At 41.7% G+C, this 20,941-nt stretch overlaps 1 pseudogene; it reads right to left on the bottom strand.

Annotated features, from left to right (window-relative positions):
* The window catches only part of LOC133114006 (NACHT, LRR and PYD domains-containing protein 3-like), a 29,098-nt pseudogene extending 13,609 nt beyond the window's left edge, over positions 1–15,489 (bottom strand).
* Positions 15,490–20,941: the final 5,452 nt, after the last annotated feature.

The raw sequence follows: 20,941 nt of genomic DNA, 5'->3' as shown, positions 1-20,941 counted from the left end.
AATTTGTTTTCTTCCCTGCTGCAAAATTCAAACTCTTACACAGCCATAATCACTCATTCTATTTACGTAAGCTCACACAGTACACAGCACTACTCACCCAAGTCTCTGTAGATTACAGCTTGGACTCATTAGTCCAGTACAGAGAAACTTCACTCCTGAATCTCCCAGGCTATTGTAGCTGAGGTCCAGATCTCTCAGCGGTGAGTTTGACTGCAGAGCTGAGGCCACAATATTGCAGGACTTCTCTGTGAGGTCACAGGTGTTCAGTCTGCAAAGAAGTCAATATATTAAAGTTTGATAATATTAGGTATAATATTAGGTATATGAAAATATGCAATCCAAACCCATTTCCTACCTAATTCCACCGTTTCACCATTGGAGTAAAGTTTACAAGATAAAAAACAGTTTTCTTTGTGTAATTTTGTCATTTTAATATTACATGCAGTATGTTATGCCAAAAAGATAAATTGTTACAGAACACTGCAATAATCATCAAATTTATAAATGAATTGCTTCCATAATTTGCGCCAGCACTTAGTGACTATATGAGTTACAAAAACAACCTCTGGAGCAGATCACCTTTACTGTAATAGGAACAGAACCAGATTTGTAGAATCTGCAAAAGTACTGATTAAATCCCTACTAAAGTTGCCGCAAGGAAAGGCTCGAACTCAAGCCTTTGTGAATAGTATTCACAAAGAGAAGTAGATATTCTCTCTCTCTGGTGTACAGTTTCTTGCTTCCATACAAGTAAACCCCAGTCAGTTTGTTTGCATGCAAACTTGTATTCACACAAAAACATTTTTCTGGACAGAGTTTTTAAATAAATGAGTCAGTAAATTTGTTTTCCTCCCTGTGACAAAGTTGAAGCTTATACAGTCATAATCACAAATTCTGTTTTTGTGAGTTCACAAAGTACACAACACTACTCACCCAAGTCTCTCTAGTTTACAGTATGGACTCATCAATCCAGCACAGAGCAGCTCTACTCCTGAATCTCCCAGGTTATTGTAGCTGAGGTCCAGATCTCTCAGGGGTGAGTTTGATAACCAGAGAGCTGAAGCCACAATATCACAGGACTTCTCTGTAAGCTCACAGCTGTTCAGTCTGCAAATAAGATAATATATTACAGTATTATAATATTAGGTATATAAAAACATGCAATACAAATGGGGCCAAAATGACCTTGAAATTCTAGGTTTTTAAAATTTCCATGGGTAATTCCACAATTTCACCTTGGGAGTCACTGTTAATTCAGGTTGATGGCAGTAAAGATTCAGTTAAAATTACATAGCTATTCATTTGAACACCTTCATTTGAACAAGTACTACACAATGCTTCTCTTTATGAAAAGCAGGCAGTTTTTTTTCCGGTAGTCCCACAGGTAGCTCGGTCAACAAATAAAAGTGGAAATATTTGCAAACCTTAGCTAGCTAGCGTGCTAGCTTATCAGATTTAATATAATGTCAGCTAATCATTATCTTCAGTAGTCCACTAGACTCATTTTACCTGGGTAGATAGAGCTTTCTCAGGTAAACTGGATAATGTTAACTTAGTAGGTTATGCAGTAGGCAAATACCAAGGATAGCTAATGTTAGCGGTTAAACTCTGCAGATCGTAAAAAAACTAAAATGCTGTTGCTGTACTGATAAATATTCTGTGCATTTTATATTGAATGTTACATTCAATATAATGCTGATTGGTCAGGCTCTTACAACATGGTGCAGGTCCTGATTTGGGTAACACAAGACTGCAAAAAAGCATAAAAATGTTTTATCTATTGACTTCAGTTAATTAAATTAAGAACTAATATATAAGAATGCCAACAGCTGAAGTGTGAATGCTTGGACGAGTATACCACGTAACTACATTTACCACGTAACTACATTTCCCATGACGTCACAGGACACTTGCAACACGACCCCGGCGTGGTACCGTTGAACCAGTACCGTAGCGCCAAGAGCAATAAACTTTCACACTATAAGAGCTAGGAGAATCCATTGTCTCTTTTCCCTTGCCTTTTTCACCCATTGCTGCTCTGTCCACTTGGACAGAGGCTGAGATCCTAACATGCAACTTAGCTTACTTTACAGTAACTAAGTCCAGGACACTTTCAACCCGGTGAACTAGTGTACACGCTGCACTAGATGGCCACCGGAAAACTACCTGGAACTTGGTACACGCCCCGTGTATCACAACAGCTAAACAAACTTTTGCGGCCTGCAACCAACGTCACCAGCGCTCATCTTTCAGATGGCTGGACCACGCATCGCTTTGCCTAGGCTAAAGCCGAACGCAGCTTCCTGTTAGTTAATTTTATTATGCGAGTATGCATGATAACTGTGTAGCTTATTTATGTATGTAACCTGTAGAGTAATCACACGTGTGTTTAACTACTAACCACACCTAACTCTTCCAAACTCCAATATTAACCAGTAATGCACACTATACTAACATACCGTGTATCCTCCCTTCTCTTTGTCCAGAGACAAAACAAATTCTGGTACTATTACGCCCACACTGTTATCGACACACACACCACAAAGCAAGCAAATATGCGCATACACGTACACGTACACGCACCCACACCCACATTCCTTGGTTAGCGTCCCCTAGAGCCTCCCTTGTTAGCATTCATTCATTAGATTAGTCCTCTATTTGTAGTTTTGTATAATAAATTATCTTATTAAACCCGATGTCTGATTTGGTGTTGTATGACATGAGAGCCGAGTCCAATCAGTCTTTCAAAGAACTTCCAACCTTCAGGTTATCGGTATGTTTAGTCATTGATATTGGTATTTGTCTTAAGTATTAATTAAAATACTAAATTTGTGGTTAGTTATTTCTGATAACAGAGACTCATTACTTTTTGCAGTTATACTGCTACATAACATTTATTAGCGCCCCGATTTCGTAGAGAGCAAACCTTGCTTTGCTTTCTCTCTCTCTCTCTCTTGCTGTCACTCACACTTCCCTAATTGTTTCATTTTCCCTTGTCTTCTTACTAATCTACTAACTTTAAATCAGGATTGGGTAATACTAACATTCTAACCATGTGTTCATGTTTACTTTATGGTTTTTGTGCATGTCATTTACTAATTTACAAACGCTAGGGCAGGATAGGTTTATTACTAACGATTACTAATTATCTTGTTAACTTGTCAATCCTCCACACCTGATTTCCATTCACATGCTGCTCTCAAGCTAATTGTCTGCACCTGTCTAAGCCCGCATAAAGCCAATTTCGAGTGTTTGTTTTTCCGACTACGGTCACTGGACATTCCCTGAATAAAGCCCTGATGGGACTTTATTACTTCTCTGTTGTCTGAGTCGTGCATTTTGGGTCCAACCCCCCACACAACACCCGTCTCATATAGTCAGCTTGTGTTAAGCAAGTGAAGAGACAAAGAGTCCCATTTATAGGCTCTGATGGCTAGCTGATGAGCTATATCCTAAAAATTAAAAAAGCCAGGGAATAATTAATTATACTGCATTAAAATAATTCACTGGTGAAAGAAAAATTTCAGATTTCATATTTATTCTGAAAAAGTAATGTGATGTGACAAGTCCATAACACGTAGGATAAGCGCTGGTAATTTGTTGAATAGATTGAATTGGTTGACCAGGTTGCATTGTAACTTAATTTAGCCTCTCTTCATTTTAATCTATTTGAGTTGTACGTTTTAACAAAGGTTGGTCCATCAGATTACTCTGCCTTTCAATTAAGTCATTATTGATTTGACAATTGGAATCTTTGGAAGTAATTTTTAAATCTAAATTAAATCTGTAGGGCAGCCTGTAGCGTAGTGGTTAAGGTACATGACTGGGACACGCCAGGTTGGTGGTTCAATCCCTGGTGTAGCCACAATAAGATCCGCACAGCCATTGGGCCAGGGGAGGATTGTTTCCTGCTTAGTCAAATCAACTGTACGTCACTCTGGATGAGAGTGTCAAATGGAGGGCACTAGCTTGACTCAGAAATTATTTTTATGAACCAACTTTTCTCTTGCCAAACTATTTGCACTTTACTCTGACTGGAAATAGGAACTGTGAAAATCTGATGTCAAACATTATTAATTATATGATACTCACATTGCCTTCCTGCAGTTCCTGACTACTGGTAGCAGTCTCTGATGACCTGCTGCTGATGTGTTGTAGGTCTTCAAGTCAAACTCATCCAGGATCTTCTCTGACATCAGTAACACAAAGGCCAGAGCTGAACATAGGTCTGGTTCCAGATCTTTATCAGAAAAGTTCTCTGATTTCAGGGAATTCTTGATTTCCTCCACTAGAGAGTTGTCATTCAGTTCATTCAGACAGTGGAACAGATTGATGGTCCTCTCTGAAGATTCCTCTCTGATCTTCATCTTAATGTACTGGATTGTTTTCTCAATGCTCTCTGATCTGCTTTCTGTCTGCTTCCCTAGCCTTTGAATTAAAGTAAAAATGGAGTGTGTTTTGCATTTTCCTCCTCCTAAGCAAATATCAATGGAATCCAGAGAGAGGCCAAGAAGGAATCGGAGGAAAAGGTCCAGGTGTCCAGTCGTACTGTGTAAGGCCTGATCCACTGCACTCCTGTACAACTCAGACAACCACACTCTGCCACAATGAGGTTTTGATTCTTCTTTTCGGAGTACATTTCTCTTCTCATTTACACATGAATGAAAGACAAGCAAGGCAGCCAGATACTCCTGAATGCTCAGATGCACAAAGCAGTAGACCTTCTCCTGGCCTAATCCTTTTTCCTCTTTAAAGATCTCTGTGCACAGCCCAGAGTACACTGAAGCTTCACTGACATCAATGCCACTCTCTCTCAGGTCCTCTTCATAGAATATCAGATTGCCTTTTTCCAGCTGTTGAAAAGCCAGCTTTCCCAGTTTCAGAATGATGTCTCTATCTGACACTGAAATCTTCTTTGGATTCATCGCATTGGTCCCACGATACTTCTGATTCTTCACATTAGTCTGAATGAGAAGGAAGTGTGTGTACATTTCAGTCAGAGTTCTAGGCAGGTCTCCAATCTCTACTTTACCCAAAATTGTCTCTAGAACTGTAGCAGAAATCCAGCAGAAGACTGGTATGTGACACATGATGTAGAGACTCCTGGATGACTTTATGTGCGAGATCATTCTGCTGGCCAGACTCGGATCTCTGATTCTCTTCCTGAAGTACTCCTCCTTCTGTGGGTCATTGAACCCTCGTACCTCTGTCACCAGGTGTACACACTCAGGAGGGATCTGATGGGCTGCTGCAGGTCGGGAGGTGATCCACAGGAGAGCTGAGGGAAGTAGATTCCCCTTAATAAGGTTGGTCAGCAGCACATCCACTGATGACGACTCTGTTACATCACAGCAGTTCTTGTTTCTTTGAAAATCTAGAGGAAGTCGACACTCATCCAGACCATCAAAGATAAACAAAACTTTGACTTCATCACTTTCAACACTTTTGATCTCTTTCAGTTGTGGAAAGTAGTGCTGTAGAAGTTGCATCAGACTGAATGCCCTTCTCTTCTTCAAATTCAGATCTCGGAAAGGAAGACTGAAGATGAAATAAATGTCCTGATTGGCTTTTCCTTCTGCCCAGTCCAAAATGAATTTCTGCACAGAGATGGTTTTCCCAATGCCAGCGATGCCCTTTGTGAGCACAGTTCTGGGTTTCTCTTGTCCAGGTAAAGGCTTAAATATGTCGTTGGAGAGGATTGCAGTCTCCTGTGTAGCTTGTCTCTTGGATGCTGTCTCAATCTGTCTGACCTCATGTTCATGATTGACTCCCCCATTTCCCCCCTCTGTGATGTAGAGCTCTGTATAGATCTCATTGAGGAGTGTTCGGTGGCCCTGCTTTGCTAAACCTTCAACTATGCATTCGAATGTCTTCTTCAGATGGGTTTTCAGTGTCTGCTTGGCACTTTTTATGGTTTCTTCTGAAGGGAGGAAATATGAGAAATAATTGTTCTTAAAATAAGCTAAACATTTACCATAATATTTGACACACATTATAGTGTTACACACCACACAGTTATACACACCTCTCTCACAGTGTGTTACACAGTATTAACCAACTCTCAATTATAATCCATCATGATTAAAACAAATCAGAGCAAAGGTGAACACTGTTGGATTTGTGCAATGAGGATGGATACAAATGCAAGGCAGTCTCTGTCTGATGTGACAGTGGTTTAGTTTTTGGCTTTTGTGCACAAGGTACCTGTGTAAGGGTGGTGGTTTGGAGGACAGAGTGTGACTGTGAAGGGGATCCTTAAGTTACTCACAGTCCGTGAGGTAACCACTAGTAGTGAAGTGTAGTAAAAATAAGGAAAAGGTTCCTCGGAAATATAAAGCTACCCTGAAACAAGGGAGTGAGAATAATGAAACAGAAATAAAGCGGGTAGACTTCTGACACACGACTGAGATCAACCAATTAACCCTCCGCCTCGTGCTCCTCTAGTAATCTCAGGAGCGCACATCCAAGATGATTGTCAACAGGTAGATAATGCGACTGCCTGTTCAAGGGCAGCCTGTCCTGGAGCAAAAACCAGACCTCCGACTAACATCTAGTTTGGCTAGGTAAGCAGTGTTTGGCTAGTTAAGGGGTTTGGTCATACTATTGCGTTGTTTGGTGTTTGTTTAAAAAAAAAAAATCTAATAGGCCCTGGTCCTTATCTTTGTTGTGCAGGTAGCAGTTGAAATTGTACTTCCCTCTAGGGTCTTTCAGCGCACTTATCCCTGGTTATGGGTATGCACTGTACGTCGCTCTGGATAAGAGCGTCTGCCAAATGCGATTCATGTAATCTACCTACCTTGCTGACATGGCCAGTCCCAACGAAGGCTGTACACCCAGTAAACTCCACCTCTAGCCCGACTAGCAGTGAGAGAGCTACCAAAACGAGGTGAGAAGGGAATAGGTACAGCCCCCTATCCATGTCCAAAGCTGCAGGCTGTTCCTACATCACACTGTATGGCATACCACACTACAGACCGTGCAATGCTGCGTGGCTTACAATCCTACACACAGCACTGAGTAAGTAGGATGTTCTAAGTGACATGTAGACCTACACACATCACACAGATCGGCACTGTGTACAGAGTGGCTGCAGCGCTGCACACAGCATTATGTATAGTAGTACGTTCAGAGGCACACGCAGTCCCAAACATAGCGCAGGGAACAGTAAGGAGTTCAGACTGCCATACAGCTCTACCCACAGTGCAGTGTTCACTGTGATTTAAGAAGTGCAGTCTTCTGATAAATGCAACCCTAGCTTTGTAAATAACAGAAATGAGAAAACGAAAGTAATAGCATAAAGTCACTCCTCTGGCTGTTATTATGACAGAGCATCTACTGAGTTGAGCACAGAAAACACACGTCGCTGCAGCTACAGTCAGCGACAGTCAGGAGAAATAACCCCAGCCCAGAGTGAAAACTTTAGCCCAAATTAAAGGGTGATTCTGCATCTCTATTTGAAGTGAAACAGCTGATACGCGAGGTGAGGGAGAGTTTCAGGTAGAGAGACCAAATGGCCGGAATTTCAGGTGGTGAGTCTCCTGGCTAGTAATCAACCAAACGTGGCAAAGAACGCCACTTCTTAACTTGGTTCCCTAGCTACTGGAAGATCCGGGATTTGTTTTACTTAGAAACATTCCCGTCTTTCCAATACCGTATACCCTCCATATTGTGTAACTAAAGAGTGAGACGAAGGACATTCACAAGCCGACTCTGCCTACAGCTCTACTAACCCTGAAATTAGCTGATGACCAGGTGAGAGGAGATTTCAGATAGATATCAAACTGCCAAAATTTCTGACAGCCAGACCCGAAACTACAAACCCGACCAGAGTGTCAACAGGTTCCCTAAAACCTTTGTCAGCCCTAACTAAGGAAGTTCCTACTTTGAATCCTCAGGGACATTTAATCTCATGCGCATTTGCTTGGCTTTGTAATCACTGCTTGATGCTATTTTTACATTTAAGTGCTTTTGTGTACATGTTGAATATGTATTCTATATATCAGATTGTCAATATAAAACAGTGGCACAATGAAAGTGTGGATGCTATATATCAGAACACTGTGTACCGTTGGATTTGTTAGCTAAAAACATTCAGTATTTTAATGGACACACAGTAGCAATGCGTGAAACTCTTACTGTGTTGCTCCTCTCTCTCCAGTGAGTCAGTGAGATCTTTCTGATTCATGCTTTTCATGATGTGAAGCGTGATCTTGAGAGACCTCTCACTGCCACAGGTCTCCAGCATCTTCTCAACTATGTACAAGACTTCTGGATCCTGCTGCGCTCTCTTGGTGCGTTCTGGGTAGTCATGAATTTCATGACTCTTGAACAATTTCTTAAACTTCACAAACTTATCCAGTACAGATGGATCTTCAGACAGATTCTTAACGCATTCGGGACAATCCTGACTCAGATGGCTCTGAAACAGTTTAAGCTTTTCTTCCTTCTTCAGCTTCATCAGAGTGCACAGGAGAGCCTGAAATGAACACACAAAGAGTTATGCTGTATCAGTGTTTGAAATAAATACATTGGTTTTCTATATCGTTGATTGTGCCAAAACCAATAATAAAAACACTGATGCTACAGGTTCAAATCGTTTGCGGATATGTACTAATCTGTTTTTTGTTATTCTACCATGTTTAAGTTCCCTGACCCCCCTACACCGACATGCTAGATCTGTAACAGGCGCTTGTGAGCATTGTCACATGGGTTAGTCAGTGAGTGAGCGAGCGAGCAAGCTAGTTAGTTACTTACTTAGTTCAGCGTCATTGAAAAGGTAAGCCCTGTAAATTATCAAATCTGCCAGGCAGAGGGGCAGAAAAGGATACAATTATACCATTTAAACCTTTTAAAAAAGTGGCATGCGCAAAAAGCGCTATTCTCTTGTCTCCTAGTCACAGAACATCGGGAGCAGCCCAGAGCAGATGCACTGCTGGGATCAAGCTTGACACCCCATCAGAAACAGGAGTTATAAGAAGTTGAGCCGTACTGCTCTTATTGGACATCAAATCCAGACAGAACTGGTTAAGGTACTGAAGGTTCGGCCTTATCAGGTGCCCAAAGACAGTGGTCAAGTCCAATTGTCATTGCTCCTAAACCTGATGGCAGCCTTAGGTTTTGTAATGATTTTAGAAAACAAAATGAAATTTCCCAGTTTGATGCCTATGCTGTATGTGGATTAATTAATTGAGGGATATTGGCAGGTTCCATTGTCTCATTCCAGAGGCTCATGGAGCAAATGCTGCGACCCCATCAACTATATGCGGTTGCCTATTTAGATGATTTGATAATCCACAGCCACAACTGGGAAGAGCACAAGAAGAGGCTCTGTGCTGTGTTGGGAGCACTCTGGAAGCGAGGTTCACTGCCAACCCAAAGATGTATTGCCTGGGCCTAGAGGAAGATGAATACTTGGGTTTTACCAGAGGCAGAGAATGTAAAAGGAAAAGGAAAGGAAAGTTCAAGCCATCAGTGAATGGCCACGGCCCATGAACAAGAAACAGGCAAGGACGTTCCTGGGGTTAACAAGTTACTATCAACGTTTTATTCCAAATTTTGCATCTTCACGCTTGGGCTACTCAATGGTTCTTGGCACTACAGCCTTTTAGTCTCTCTGCGATGCATAGGTTGGGTACTATGCAAGGGAATGCAGATGCTCTGTCCAGAAGAAATATGCTCTGGACGGCTGTTGCCCTTCCCATATGGCCGAAGCTGAAAAGGGGGGGGGGTGTAATAATTGTTGAATAAAGCACCAGTATAAATACTGTCATTATCCCCTCCAAACCACTTTCTTGGGGATTGCATCATTGCGTGATTGCCTCTTGTTACTGCTGCCAACCCTGGGCCTTAAGTCATTAAGTTTAAGCAGGAAATTACTTTTTCACAGGGGTGAAAAGGGTATTTGATAACTGTGTATTTGTATATATTGGTAAATCAGAGCCTCTGTGTATGTTGGTTGTGTGAGTGATGCAACAGATTTATTTTATTGTATGTGTATCTGTGTTTTTGGGCACCTTTAAAAATTTGACGATTCATCTGAAGGGGCTATAGCTGATTTTAGACAAATGGAGCTCTCTGGTCTCTTGTCTAAAAGTTGTCCAATTTTGTCTAAAGATTTGAAACTCAGTGTGACAACTGTGAACATTACAAATGTCTGAATTAACCCCTTAAGTCTCACCAGGTTTTTTAATTTTTATTCATTCCTTTTCCAGGGTGCCATTTTCAATCTCTATGGTAACAGTGTATACCATTTGAAAGCTTTCAAGCTCACGGTTCTATCTGTATAACCTATTTTAACATTGCTTTTGCCACAACAGTTCCTTATTTTGTAACGTGGGTGGTAAAAGAAGTGTGGGGGGACCTCACCTTCTCTGTATTTTGTAAATTCACATACTACAAGAAATACAGTAATGTCAGTGTCCTTTACACAAAAACTGCCCAGATATAGGTTAGAAAAAACAATGCATAATGCACATTTTTGAGGATATTTTCCTCAAACGTGAAAGGGGAATTGTCCAGTGTTGTGAATAGGCTCCATTGTGTTTTCTAAGCACACCAGCCACAGCTACAAAAACAAAATCTATTCAGTGAAAAAAAACGCTTCCACGCTTTCACTTCTGCAACTTTGTTTTTGTAATATTTGGAGTAATTATGACTCTTGGACAGCAAACCTAAAAGGGTTACCCTTCAGATGAGACCAGGATTATGCCTATAGTCAGGGTACAAGAATAGTAACCATTTTATTTTGGGTATATCATTTTTAAGCTTGTGCCAAGGAAATGGGTGATACTTAAGGGGTTACCTGTAATTTACTGTATAAAGAAAATACATTTTAAGAACTTAAAAACAATTAGAAAAAGCAAACCTGTTTTGGGGAAGATGATTTCTCTGAACTCTTCTCTTGTAAAGAGCAGGACTCCAGTGATTGCTGGATCCTGTGAACAAAACTCCCAGTAAAACTCATCTTCTTACTGCAGCCCTTACACAGCATATGAATAAGTCCTTATCTTTGTTGTACAGGTAGCAGTTGAAATTGTACTTCCCTCTAGGGTCTTTCAGCAAACTTATCCCTGGTTATGGGTATGCACTTTGTTGTACGTCGCTCTGGATAAGAGCTTCTGCCAAATGCCAATAATGTAATGTAATGTAGACTCCTCATGTACACCTAATATGATAACTCACCCACCTACACTTGAATGTATAATTAAACACTAGTGTCAATATCAACCTGTTACTTTACCTTTGATCACCTGTTAACGCTCCTCTGAAAACAAGTGGAGTATCCATTGAATGATCACTCTTCATAGATAGACAGCTGGGTAAAGGTGACCCTGTTGTTTCTACCTGGACCCTGTGAACAACACATGGAGACATCCTCTTATTGCAGCTCTAACTCACTGTTATGATCCTGATTTCTGTCTGTTAGTTTATTTGGTATTTTTGTCTTTGTGTTCTTACTTCCTGCTTTCTCTCCATTTCATGTTTGTAGATAGCACGAATATACTTATCCCAACTAACACAGAATTTGTACAGTGCTAATTATATTAACACACTAATATGTTCATCTAACTAACAAACTAACATTCACTAGTTTTGGGTATTTTTTATTTAATCACGTAAATAACAGACTAACTCTACCCCTACTTCAATACTGCTCTATAACTCCACCTCCCTGTTCTAGCCCTAAATTGCTTGCCTTGATTCAGCGAAATGTTCGCACCTGCTCTCCCCTATCACTATGTTCCTTAACTCTGAGCAATTGTCTACTCCCTAGTCCGGAGCCGTTTGTATTACATGTGTGTCTTTGTGAATCCAATCCGCGTTTTCGTTTCCCCCTCGTTATTGTATTATTGCCATTTCATGTTTCTCACCTGATGTTTATTTGCTAGACCGCCCTCACACCCTCACTCCCATCCTAGGTTGTCTCATTCCCCTGTGTATTTATACCTGTCCTTCGCTGTTGCACGTTGCTAGTTCGTCATATCCTATTTTTCGAGTCCCGAGCCCTGATATTCCTTTACCCTTGTTCTAGCCTCCTTGTTCCCGAGCCCTTGCCCCTGTGGCGTTCTGTCCGAAAGGTTTTTGTTTTCTTGTTTTCCTGACCTCTGCCTGCTTTTTGGACTCTTTTCTTAGGATCACGCTTTTGTACTTTCGCCTGTTTGGACTGACCACCTGGTTTCTGAACTTTGCCTGTTTGTGATTACGCTCTGTCTGCCCCTTCATCTGCCTTAATTAAAACCTGCCATTTTGTAATCATCCCAGTGTCTGTGATTGGTTCCTCTGTCCCCCCTGGTGTGACACTCACAGCATGTAACATAAACAGACCTGGGTCAAATACATAAGTATTTGAATCTAAAATAATTGTCTGTGCTCGATTGATCTTGCCTGGTGCAATTGAGGAAATTGAGCCAACCAGGAGGACCAGAAGGTGGGGTTTGCACTTTTCGAGAGTATTTCACAGGTTCCAATACACCGGGCAAGCTCAGTAAAGCATAGAAAAGGATTTAAATCCAAATCAATGACTTATTTGACCCAGGTCTAGACATAGTACACCTCATGTACACCAAAATGTGATAATACACCCAGCTACACCTGAAAGGCGCCAGTGACATTAAGGTATAATTAAATACTTGTATTATTATGAATCTGTTCATTTACCTTTGATCACCTGTTAACTCTCCTCTGAAGACAAGTGGAGTATCCATTGAATGATCACTCTTCATAGACAGACAACTGGGTATTGGTGACCCTGCTCTTTCTACCTGGACCCTGTGAACCAAACATGGAGACAGTGTCGAGTTAATCTCATCCTTACGTCAACTGTAACTCACAGCCCATGGACATAGAGCTTAAAGCTAAACTCATTCTCTTATTGCAGTTGTTTATCATGGGGATGGTTCACGGTCGCAGAAGTTCACCGCTGACAATGGGGGTACCAGCAATTGTGCTTGGGGGACAAAATACCTCCCAGATCCACCCCCGCTGGTCCTTTGGTTATATTTGATTTAGAATTTTTATTAAAAATAAATAAAATGTACAATGACTTTGTTGTGTTCGTATTTGTTGAAATATCCAATGTGACAACTTACCCCACATAGAGTGACAACTTACTTACCCACTGATGTGTCACAAGAGCACAATCTCCACTAAACTGTTTATAACTCTACTGAAATATGATATGCAGATGTAATGAACACCAAATACAGTATGTGTCTGAGACTTAATTCTTTCATTTGGTATGACATTTATTCCATTGCGCCCAAGAAATGTAAGAAAGAGTGAAAAGTGTAAGAATATGTTGCTCTCCCCATACCAAAAAATGATCATTCACCCACCTACACCTGATTGTGTCTTTTTTTTGGGGGGGGATTTTTCCCTTTTTCTCCCAATATGGTAGCCAATTGTACCCTGTCTGATTCAATTAGAGCTAGTATTAGATACACCGCCCACACCCCGTCCCTCAGCAGCCCGAAGGAGAAAGACACACCTTCTTCAAGCCGTCTCGTCTCATGCCCGTGTCCGTGATTCCGAGGTGCCCATTGTGCAGCAATCTACTAACTCAGCCAAGTTCCTCCCTCTGGAGCAGCGAGCCAATTATGCTGCTCCACATGAGCCGGCCAAACTTGGCTTTTGGCAGGACCAGGAATCGAACCCCGGTCCCCAGTGTCCAACTGCATTAAACTGCAACCGCAAGTCTGCTGCATCTTAGCCTGTTGCACCACAGCCCTCTGATTGTGTCTTTATCCACCCACTATTACACCTGAAATGTGCCAGTGACACTGTAGTATAATTAAAAACTAGCATCAATATCAACCTGTTAATTTACCTTTGGTCACTTGTGAACTCTCCTCTGAAAACAAGTGAAGGATCCATTGAACAATCACTGTTCATAGACAAACAGCTGGGTTCAGGGGACCCAGTTGTTTCTACCAGGACCCTGTGAACCACACATTGAGACATCCTCTTATTGCAGCTCTAACTCACTGTTATGATCCTGATTTCTGTCTCTTAGTTTATTTGGTATTTTTGTCTTGCTGTTCTTACTTCCTGCTTTTTCTCCATTTCATGTTTGTAGATAGCACGAATATACTTATCCCAACTAACACAGAATTTGTACAGTGCTAATTATATTAACACACTAATATGTTCATCTAACTAACAAACTAACATTCACTAGTTTTGGGTATTTTTTATTTAATCACGTAAATAACAGACTAACTCTACCCCTACTTCAATACTGCTCTATAACTCCACCTCCCTGTTCTAGTCCTAAATTGCTTGCCTTGATTCAGCGAAATGTTCGCACCTGCTCTCCCCTATCACTATGTTCCTTAACTCAATTGTCTACTCCCTAGTCCGGAGCTGTTTGTATTACAAGTGTGTCTTTGTGAATCCAGTCCGCGTTTTCGTTTCCCCCTCGTTATTGGATTATTGCCCTTTCATGTTTTTCACCTGATGTTCTGTTCATGTGTTACACCGCCCTCACTCCCATGCCCCGCCTAGGTTGTCTCATTACCCTGTGTATTTATACCGGTCCTTCGCTGTTGCACGTTGCTAGTTCGTCATATCCTATTTTTCGAGTCCCGAGCCCTGATATTCCTTTACCCTTGTTCTAGCCTCCTTGTTCCCGAGCCCTTGCCCCTGTGGCGTTCTGTCCGGATGGTTTTTGTTTTCTTGTTTTCCTGACCCCTGCCTGCTTTTTGGACTCTTTTCTTAGGATCACGCTTTTGTACTTTCGCCTGTTTGGACTGACCACCTGGTTCCTGAACTTTGCCTGTTTGTGATTACGCTCTGTCTGCCCCTTCATCTGCCTTAATTAAAACCTACCATTTTGTAATCATCCCAGTGTCTGCGATTGGTTCCTCTGTCCCCCCCTGGTGTGACACTCACAGCATGTAACATAAACAGACCTGGGTCAAATACATAAGTATTTGAATCTAAAATAATTGTCTGTGCTCGATTGATCTTGCCTGGTGCAATTGAGGAAATTGAGCCAACCAAGAGGACCAGAAGGTGGGGTTTGCACTTTTCGAGAGTATTTCACAGGTTCCAATACACCGGGCAAGCTCAGTAAAGCATAGAAAAGGATTTAAATCCAAATCAATGACTTATTTGACCCAGGTCTAGACATAGTACACCTCATGTACACCAAAATGTGATAATACACCCAGCTACACCTGAAAGGCGCCAGTGACATTAAGGTATAATTAAATACTTGTATTATTATGAATCTGTTCATTTACCTTTGATCACCTGTTAACTCTCCTCTGAAGACAAGTGGAGTATCCATTGAATGATCACTCTTCATAGACAGACAACTGGGTATTGGTGACCCTGCTCTTTCTACCTGGACCCTGTGAACCAAACATGGAGACAGTGTCGAGTTAATCTCATCCTTACGTCAACTGTAACTCACAGCCCATGGACATAGAGCTTAAAGCTAAACTCATTCTCTTATTGCAGTTGTTTATCATGGGGATGGTTCACGGTCGCAGAAGTTCACCGCTGACAATGGGGGTACCAGCAATTGTGCTTGGGGGACAAAATACCTCCCAGATCCACCCCCGCTGGTCCTTTGGTTATATTTGATTTAGAATTTTTATTAAAAATAAATAAAATGTACAATGACTTTGTTGTGTTCGTATTTGTTGAAATATCCAATGTGACAACTTACCCCACATAGAGTGACAACTTACTTACCCACTGATGTGTCACAAGAGCACAATCTCCACTAAACTGTTTATAACTCTACTGAAATATGATATGCAGATGTAATGAACACCAAATACAGTATGTGTCTGAGACTTAATTCTTTCATTTGGTATGACATTTATTCCATTGCGCCCAAGAAATGTAAGAAAGAGTGAAAAGTGTAAGAATATGTTGCTCTCCCCATACCAAAAAATGATCATTCACCCACCTACACCTGATTGTGTCTTTTTTTTGGGGGGGGGATTTTTCCCTTTTTCTCCCAATATGGTAGCCAATTGTACCCTGTCTGATTCAATTAGAGCTAGTATTAGATACACCGCCCACACCCCGTCCCTCAGCAGCCCGAAGGAGAAAGACACACCTTCTTCAAGCCGTCTCGTCTCATGCCCGTGTCCGTGATTCCGAGGTGCCCATTGTGCAGCAATCTACTAACTCAGCCAAGTTCCTCCCTCTGGAGCAGCGAGCCAATTATGCTGCTCCACATGAGCCGGCCAAACTTGGCTTTTGGCAGGACCAGGAATCGAACCCCGGTCCCCAGTGTGCAACTGCATTAAACTGCAACCGCAAGTCTGCTGCATCTTAGCCTGTTGCACCACAGCCCTCTGATTGTGTCTTTATCCACCCACTATTACACCTGAAATGTGCCAGTGACACTGTAGTATAATTAAAAACTAGCATCAATATCAACCTGTTAATTTACCTTTGGTCACTTGTGAACTCTCCTCTGAAAACAAGTGAAGGATCCATTGAACAATCACTGTTCATAGACAAACAGCTGGGTACAGGGGACCCAGTTGTTTCTACCAGGACCCTGTGAACCACACATTGAGACATCCTCTTATTGCAGCTCTAACTCACTGTTATGATCCTGATTTCTGTCTCTTAGTTTATTTGGTATTTTTGTCTTGCTGTTCTTACTTCCTGCTTTTTCTCCATTTCATGTTTGTAGATAGCACGAATATACTTATCCCAACTAACACAGAATTTGTACAGTGCTAATTATATTAACACACTAATATGTTCATCTAACTAACAAACTAACATTCACTAGTTTTGGGTATTTTTTATTTAATCACGTAAATAACAGACTAACTCTACCCCTACTTCAATACTGCTCTATAACTCCACCTCCCTGTTCTAGTCCTAAATTGCTTGCCTTGATTCAGCGAAATGTTCGCACCTGCTCTCCCCTATCACTATGTTCCTTAACTCAATTGTCTACTCCCTAGTCCGGAGCTGTTTGTATTACAAGTGTGTCTTTGTGAATCCAGTCCGCGTTTTCGTTTCCCCCTCGTTATTGGATTATTGCCCTTTCATGTTTTTCACCTGATGTTCTGTTCATGTGTTACACCGCCCTCACTCCCATGCCCCGCCTAGGTTGTCTCATTACCCTGTGTATTTATACCGGTCCTTCGCTGTTGCACGTTGCTAGTTCGTCATATCCTATTTTTCGAGTCCCGAGCCCTGATATTCCTTTACCCTTGTTCTAGCCTCCTTGTTCCCGAGCCCTTGCCCCTGTGGCGTTCTGTCCGGATGGTTTTTGTTTTCTTGTTTTCCTGACCCCTGCCTGCTTTTTGGACTCTTTTCTTAGGATCACGCTTTTGTACTTTCGCCTGTTTGGACTGACCACCTGGTTCCTGAACTTTGCCTGTTTGTGATTACGCTCTGTCTGCCCCTTCATCTGCCTTAATTAAAACCTACCATTTTGTAATCATCCCAGTGTCTGCGATTGGTTCCTCTGTCCCCCCTGGTGTGACACTCACAGCATGTAACATAAACAGACCTGGGTCAAATACATAATTATTTGAATCCAAAATTATTGTCTGTGCTCGATTGATCTTGCCTGGTGCAATTGAGGAAATTGAGCCAACCAAGAGGACCAGAAGGTGGGGTTTGCACTTTTCGAGAGTATTTCACAGGTTCCAATACACCGGGCAAGCTCAGTAAAGCATAGAAAAGGATTTAAATCCAAATCAATGATTTATTTGACCCAGGTCTAGACATAGTACACCTCATGTACACCAAAATGTGATAATACACCCAGCTACACCTGAAAGGCGCCAGTGACATTAAGGTATAATTAAATACTTGTATTATTATGAATCTGTTCATTTACCTTTGATCACCTGTTAACTCTCCTCTGAAGACAAGTGGAGTATCCATTGAATGATCACTCTTCATAGACAGACAACTGGGTATTGGTGACCCTGCTCTTTCTACCTGGACCCTGTGAACCAAACATGGAGACAGTGTCGAGTTAATCTCATCCTTACGTCAACTGTAACTCACAGCCCATGGACATAGAGCTTAAAGCTAAACTCATTCTCTTATTGCAGTTGTTTATCATGGGGATGGTTCACGGTCGCAGAAGTTCACCGCTGACAATGGGGGTACCAGCAATTGTGCTTGGGGGACAAAATACCTCCCAGATCCACCCCCGCTGGTCCTTTGGTTATATTTGATTTAGAATTTTTATTAAAAATAAATAAAATGTACAATGACTTTGTTGTGTTCGTATTTGTTGAAATATCCAATGTGACAACTTACCCCACATAGAGTGACAACTTACTTACCCACTGATGTGTCACAAGAGCACAATCTCCACTAAACTGTTTATAACTCTACTGAAATATGATATGCAGATGTAATGAACACCAAATACAGTATGTGTCTGAGACTTAATTCTTTCATTTGGTATGACATTTATTCCATTGCGCCCAAGAAATGTAAGAAAGAGTGAAAAGTGTAAGAATATGTTGCTCTCCCCATACCAAAAAATGATCATTCACCCACCTACACCTGATTGTGTCTTTTTTTTGGGGGGGGATTTTTCCCTTTTTCTCCCAATATGGTAGCCAATTGTACCCTGTCTGATTCAATTAGAGCTAGTATTAGATACACCGCCCACACCCCGTCCCTCAGCAGCCCGAAGGAGAAAGACACACCTTCTTCAAGCCGTCTCGTCTCATGCCCGTGTCCGTGATTCCGAGGTGCCCATTGTGCAGCAATCTACTAACCCTGCCAAGTCCCTCCCTCTGGAGCAGCGAGCCAATTATGCTGCTCCACATGAGCCGGCCAAACTTGGCTTTTGGCAGGACCAGGAATCGAACCCCGGTCCCCAGTGTGCAACTGCATTAAACTGCAACCGCAAGTCTGCTGCATCTTAGCCTGTTGCACCACAACCCTCTGATTGTGTCTTTATCCACCCACTATTACACCTGAAATGTGCCAGTGACATTAAGGTATAATTAAATACTTGTATTATTATGAATCTGTTCATTTACCTTTGATCACCTGTTAACTCTCCTCTGAAGACAAGTGGAGTATCCATTGAATGATCACTCTTCATAGACAGACAACTGGGTATTGGTGACCCTGCTCTTTCTACCTGGACCCTGTGAACCAAACATGGAGACAGTGTCGAGTTAATCTAATCCTTACGTCAACTGTAACTCACAGCCCATGGACATAGAGCTTAAAGCTAAACTCATTCTCTTATTGCAGTTGTTTATCATGGGGATGGTTCACAGTCGCAGAAGTTCACCGCTGACAATGGGGGTACCAGCAATTGTGCTTGGGGGACAAAATACCTCCCAGATCCACCCCCGCTGGTCCTTTGGTTATATTTCATTTAGAATTTTTATTAAAAATAAATAAAATGTACAATGACTTTGTTGTGTTCGTATTTGTTGAAATATCCAATGTGACAACTTACCCCACATAGAGTGACAACTTAATTACCCACTGATGTGTCACAAGAGCACAATCTCCACTAAACTGTTTATAACTCTACTGAAATATGATATGCAGATGTAATGAACACCAAATACAGTATGTGTCTGAGACTTAATTCTTTCATTTGGTATGACATGTATTCCATTGCGCCCAAGAAATGTAAGAAAGAGTGAAAAGTGTAAGAATATGTCGCTCTCCCCTATACCAAAAAATGATAATTCACCCACCTACCGGATTTTTCCCTTTTTCTCCCAATTTGGTAGCCAATTGTACCCTGTCTGATTCAATTAGAGCTAGTATTAGATACACCGCCCACACCCCGTCCCTCAGCAGCCCGAAGGAGAAAGACACACCTTCTTCAAGCCGTCTCGTCTCATGCCCGTGTCCGTGATTCCGAGGCACCCGAGGTGCTTATTGTGCAGCAATCTACTAACCCTGCCAAGTCCCTCCCTCTGGAGCAGCGAGCCAATTATGCTGCTCCACATGAGCCGGCCAAACTTGGCTTTTGGCAGGACCAGGAATCGAACCCCGGTCCTCAGTGTGCAACTGCATTAAACTGCAACCGCAAGTCTGCTGCATCTTAGCCTGTTGCACCACAACCCTCTGATTGTGTCTTTATCCACCCACTATTACACCTGAAATGTGCCAGTGACACTGTAGTATAATTAAAAACTAGCATCAATATCAACCTGTTAATTTACCTTTGGTCACTTGTGAACTCTCCTCTGAAAACAAGTGAAGGATCCATTGAACAATCACTGTTCATAGACAAACAGCTGGGTACAGGGGACCCAGTTGTTTCTACCAGGACCCTGTGAACCACACATTGAGACATCCTCTTATTGCAGCTCTAACTCACTGTTATGATCCTGATTTCTGTCTCTTAGTTTATTTGGTATTTTTGTAAATGTATTATTTTTCATATTCCTGTCTGCGTGCTTCACTATTCGGGTGGTTTCGGAATTTTCCGGCTTCCCACGATTCCTTCTGTCTTGCTGTTCTTACTTCCTGCTTTCTCTCCATTTCATGTTTGTAGATAGCACGAATATACTTATCCCAACTAACACAGAATTTGTACAGTGCTAATTATATTAACACACTAATATGTTCATCTAACTAACAAACTAACATTCACTAGTTTTGGGTATTTTTTATTTAATCACGTAAATAACAGACTAACTCTACCCCTACTTCAATACTGCTCTATAACTCCACCTCCTTGTTCTAGCCCTAAATTGCTTGCCTTGATTCAGCGAAATGTTCGCACCTGCTCTCCCCTATCACTATGTTCCTTAACTCAATTGCCTACTCCCTAGTCCGGAGCTGTTTGTATTACATGTGTGTCTTTGTGAATCCAGTCCGCGTTTTCGTTTCCCCCTCGTTATTGGATTATTGCCCTTTCATGTTTTTCACCTGATGTTCTGTTCATGTGTTACACCGCCCTCACTCCCATGCCCCGCCTAGGTTGTCTCATTCCCCTGTGTATTTATACCGG

The sequence above is a fragment of the Conger conger genome, chromosome 16, assembly GCF_963514075.1.
Source record: "Conger conger chromosome 16, fConCon1.1, whole genome shotgun sequence".
Classification (NCBI taxonomy): Eukaryota; Metazoa; Chordata; class Actinopteri; order Anguilliformes; family Congridae; genus Conger; species Conger conger.
This window is presented reverse-complemented; position numbering and strand designations above follow the sequence as displayed.